Here is a 5,760-nt window from a genome sequence, read left to right as displayed (position 1 = left end):
TAATCATAACATACCTCAAGGGCTCTTGTGAGAAAACGAAAATGAGAAAACGAGAGAAAAAAAAGTCAAATTAATTTGTAAACAATAAAACCCTAGACAAATATAAGGTGTGGTTGTCTATAATATCTAAAATACGTGTCAGCTAAATACAGCAAAGGTCAGGTCAGAAGTCAATCCAGGACCAGTCAGGGAATCTGAGGCAGTCATTCTAAGGCTTGGCAGTGGGAAGATCCAAAAGGTCTCCCATCGCCCCCAACAGGCTGCTGCCCGGGGCAACAAGCCCTCTGGCCTCGCGCCCTCCACCAGGCCAATGGAATGCTGCTGAGTCATCACCGTCTTATAGAGCAGCCTAAGAGATTTGTGACTCAGAGAACTGATTTATCGTGTCGTGTTTCACAGTTCCAGCGCTTCCCTATCACACAAATTCTCATAGTTGCACCTGTTTCACATCAAGTTTGAAACCTAGGAAATGACCCCCCAAATTGGGTAGCAGCAAAATAGATAAGCCATATTTTAAACGGCCTACCGACAAGTGATTCAAATAGAGGCAGTTCTGATTTTCAAATCCCAAAGAAAGGTGAGAACCGATTAAAGCTGTTCAGTGCTTTGTACCTGTGGGAGCTTTGTATTTTGGGATACTTTGAGGTTTGAGCACCATTTCAGCCTGTATTTTGTATATAGAGGCTCACACCGGGCTATTCTTTCTAAACTCTTTTTTGCTTGTGAACATTTGCTGGACAGCCAGCTAGGTGAGGGGGTTAGGGGCTGCAGGAGCCAAGGAACGAGTTTTTCTTTCTGTGAAAGAGCACCATGCTCTAAACAAGTCTAGTCATACCCGTTTTCATCAGCTGAAGAGGAGAACGAAATTTTTAGGAACCAGCCTAATGGTTGCATAATGAGAAATGAAGAAAAAACCACGATGATTCTTTATTAGCACTTTGCAGTACCCCCCAAAATACTTCAGAATGTCCTGAAAGAATTACAATTGTATAGCTACATTCCTTTTCATTTGTTGGTTACTCCTTTCAGAAAATGAGCTTCTCTGAACTCTTTTGGGAAGACGAAAGAGAAGCACTGCTAGCCTGAAGAAGACAAAAGTAAAGAAACTGGTACAGCTTAACAACAGGAAAGTGTCAGCAATTTAAACGAAGGTCAAAGATTTTAAACCAGCTGTATAGATAAGACCTAGCACAGAGAACAATTCAGGACAGCCAATCCCTAGATGGAATAACAAAGTCCAAAGCAAAGTCATCTCAAGACTTTCCACAATCACTGGGAGGCCTTGTGGATGATAACATTCCTCTGCTCCCCTTACTACAATTAATCTTTGATTTATAAAAAGATGTAACTCTTGAGTCAAGTCCCCTATGACCTTAGTTCTATTTATATCCACACCTCCAGGGGTCTCCCAGTTACTAATGGAATTCTGCACAAACCTCTCGCAAAATTCACAAGCAAAATATTTAGAATCATAAAATTCTAAATCTGGGAGGAATCACAGAAAGGCCATCTGGTCCCCCTTTTCCTTTTACAGATAAGAAAACTAAGTTCTGAGAAGTGAATAATTAGGGACAGAGTGGGCTTTAGGGTCCTTACCAGGCTGATCTTTCCTTTGACTTTTGAAAACATTTTAATCAACAGTAAACATTAAGATCATTATAGAATTCCTACTTTGTTGAATGACAGTTGATTAGAATATTCAGAACAGACTAGGCCATGCCTACTCAAACTGACTGATTGGGGCACCTGAGTGGCTCAGTTGGTTAAGCATCTGAAGAAGACAAAAGTAAAGCCATTTGTCTTGGGCTCAGGTCATGATCTTGGAGTCCTGGGATTGAACCCCATATCAGGCTCCCCACTCAGCAGGGAGTCTGCTTCTCCCTCTCCCTTTGCCTCTCCCTCTGCCTCTTCTCCCCTGCTCTTTCTCTCTCTAATAAATAAATAAATAAAATCTTAAAACAACTGACTGATCAATCATGATACTTATCCCCCCCAAAATTACAAAAGAAGATCAAAAGCTGGGTAAAGGACATTATCTCTTTATAAAGACCAGAAGAGCAACAATAGAAAGGGAAAGTGAGTGATTTTGTTTGAGTGAGTCTGATTTATTATTTTCTTATAAATCTGTGTATTGTTCGAAGAATGTAATAGAATACACACAAAGGAAAGCTTAGAAGTAAACCTTGATATTTAAGAAGACATTAATAATTTCCCATAATGATGATATGTCCTTAATTTAAAAATAAAAAGTGGAGACAAATGGAGAAAAAAAATTGTGGTGTTGAAAGAAAAAAAAAAAGCCTACCATCTACATTGTAGACTATAAGTAAGTATTGATTGGTTGATTTTCTTGGAACAAATACACTTTTACATCTGGATTCTTCTACTACTGTCCCAATTATTGTTCGTTCATTCCTTTAATGAATCTTTATTGAGCTCCTGTAGCATAAAGTGAAATTCACTAAGCACAGAGAATATAAAGATGAATTGGATACGCCCTATCCTTAGGGAGCTCACAATTTAGCAAGCTAATTGCTGACCACCAAAAAGCAGCAGGTTTGGTATGTACTAGGATTGAAATAATAGGCCCAGAGGAATACTTTGTAGCATACCGATTCACATTTACATAATCTTGGGACGGACTTTATAGTAAACCCAACTTCTTATGTAATGGGGACTCTCCCTCCAGAAGAATTGCAAAGATTAAATGTGAAAATAAATGTAAAAGTAACTTTAAAAGCCTAAAGCACTGTACATAGAAGCAGATAAGCCTAAATATGACATAATAAGTTGTGGTCTAACTTCTTCACAGCAGAATAAAATAACAAGGAAATCTGGAAATCATCTGATCCAATCCTCTCATTCTACAGAATAGAAAACTGAGGTCCCAAGAACAAAGGGACTTATGCAGGAATTCCCAATTTGTTAGTGGCACAGTCAAATCTCTTCACTGGCATCATGATCTGACTTAACACAAAGAAGTCATGGTATATATTTCCTATAACGGATATATTGCAAAAGAAATATGATGTATTGCTTCTTTGGGCAGGTATCTTTATGATGAGTTGCTCATTTGGAAGTTCAGAGATTTGCTCACTTGGCAAGCATCTTTGGGGATGACTACTAGCCGCCTACAGAAAGAAAACCACAGCTTTTCTCCTTTTTGAACAAGGCTTTGAATAAAGGTTTGAGAAGCGGCAATAAACAGCTACTGGCAACTATAGCCTTAGATCAAAGAACAACCTTTACATGGGGACAGTAGAAACACCACTACTGGTTGTAAAACCTCAGGAGAGACCACTAACAGCATAACCTTAGAAACAGGATGTGAATAGAGAATAGTTCAATCACAAAAATCATTAGATCATCAAAGCCATACTGCGTCAAAATCACAGATAGAGGATGTTAAATGAAACGGCAGCTCTAAGAAATCTTTATTTCAACAAGACTATTTTCTCAGCTAGATTCTTAAGAGCACTGAAAATAACCAAGTAACATTTCTTCTCTGCTACTTTCTCTGTAGGACACTGAAAACTATGTTCAGAGAAACGCTTTCCCTTAATGCCCACACCTTCTTCCAGTTGTACGGTCAAGTTCCCCAAACGCCTGAACCATCTCACACCTATGGCGTCAGCTCTAGAAAGTGGAGTATTTACTGGAGCAAAAAAACCCCAGGCTTGGGAGACAGACAACCTAGACTGTGTTTGTTCTGTGTATGCTACTAAATTGCTATGTGACTGTAGGCGTGTCGATCGACCTTCCTGGGTCTCAGATTTTTCACTAGCACAACAAGGACTTAGAGGTACCATCTCGCACTAGACAGACTGTGGTACCAGACTGGCCCAGTTGTTCCACTGAACCCCGTCCTCTGTCTAGGAGGGCCTTTCCACAAAGAAGTCACAAGGGGCTTTCCGTGGGGGAGGCCGCTAGAAGCTTCCCCTCGGTCTCCCGAGGAGCTCAGCAGAGGCCAGCCCGCGGCTGCACGGTCACCGCCTGTTACTCTGCCCCGGTCGTCGGCCCGCGGCCCCCGGCCGGCTCCTGGCCGCGTCCCCGGGCGGCCCCCTTCGGCTCAGACCCGGCTCAAAACCCCGGGCCGCCGCAGGAGATAAGGAAACCACAGGAGGGAAATGGAAACGGGCCCTTCCGAAACAAAAGTGCCCACGAGGGTGCTTCTCGGGCGCCCGGGCCTCCGCTGTAAACAGGCAGTTTGAGTCGGGGTTTCGAGATAAGGGGAGCTTTTCTTATTTCTCCGGGGGCAACTGTGTTCACAAAGCGTGCCGGATAAACGGCAACGCGCGCGGCCTCACTGAGCAAGGGGGCAGGGCGGCAGGGGTTGGAGATCGCCCCTCGCAGGGCCACGGGCCACGGCCAAGGCATTTAGCACCGTTCCTAAGGCAACTATTCGTGTCCAGTCTCCCCGACTGGGAGCGAAGGAGCGAGCCTCGCGCCTAAACCTTTCGAGGGCGCGCGCGCGCGGGCGGGGCGAGGCGCGGGTGCGGGCACTATATCTCCCGGCGGAGGAGCACACGGCCGGCCGACAGCACACGCCCCAAAATGCGCTCAGTTGCCGGTTGCTTAGTTGGCGCTGCTGAGCCTTCTTTCCTCGTTCAGTTTGACAAGGACGCTCTGATAGGCCAGCGCGACCCTGCAGTGGTTGGCCGGAAAGAGTCGAGCCGCCTGATTGGCCGCTCGGCACCTGCAATGCGTCAAGCCGCGGCGGGTGTGGACGGCTCCGCGTGAATGGTCGTGGCTGGCGGGGCAGCCGGCGGCCTTCGGGAGGGAGCGGCTGCGCCTATGGCAGCCATCTTTACTAGTGGCAGCGCGGACGGCCCTGGACGCAGAGGGCCTTTCGCGGCGCCCTTTGGCCGGTAGAGAAAGGCTCTGTGACAGAAGTTGCCTTTGGGGTTTCTTTTTCCCTTTTTACTTGGCGGAGGGTGGTTTTGTGTTGGCTCCGGTCCCGGAGATGTGGTGGGGGTAGAGTTCGAGGGCTCCCGGCGGGGAGCTCAGAGCCGAGTGGCCACCTAGGAAGGAGGGGGTCTGGCGAGAGTTTAGCCGCCGCCTCCGCCGCCTCAGTAAAACCGCTTGCTTTGCGTTCTCTCGGCGTGCGCGGTTCCTCTCATTTTGTAGAAGCAAAAATGAGATTTGCTTTCTGGGCATCTTGCTCGAGCTGGAAAGCAGTTCTGGAAAGCTCTCCCGAATACGTCATGGTTCTTGCTCATGCTGTGCGCGGTCCCGCCCGCACGGAACGCGTTTTTGTTTTTTAGAACTGTAAATCAAACAGCCGTCTTGGAAACCGTTTATCGGCTCCAGAGACAGTGGCCTGCAGGGGCAAAACTGAGCTTGCCTGACAGACATGCTATGAGACGTTGGCTGAAAATTATTTTGATCGTATCAGTTTATTTGCTTTTTTAGGCAACTGCTCTGTTTGTGTGTGCATCCGGTTTTCATCCGTCTCTGATGTCCACCCCCGCAAAAAAAGGGAAAAGAAAAAAAGCCCTCTTATGTTTGCATCAAAAGTGGTCGTTGTTCAGGACTCATCCCCCGTTCCGTGGATGTGGGTGAAAAGAAGGAGTATGGTCTCTGGATGAGTTAGAGATGGGGAAACGGAAAAAGCCATGGTTGTCTTGTTTAGCGGGAGGTGATGTCTTTGATGGTTTTATTTGAGCTGCGCAGGTGCAAAATCGGTGGAGTGTGGCTATCCAAAGGTGAACCCTGGAGCTGCCTTGGTGTGGGCGTTGCCATGGCTACGGGGAGAGGTGG

This window comes from Phoca vitulina, unplaced genomic scaffold (assembly GCF_004348235.1).
Source record: "Phoca vitulina isolate PV1807 unplaced genomic scaffold, GSC_HSeal_1.0 scaffold7, whole genome shotgun sequence".
NCBI lineage: Eukaryota > Metazoa > Chordata > Mammalia > Carnivora > Phocidae > Phoca > Phoca vitulina.
Note: the sequence above shows the minus strand (reverse complement) of the source record.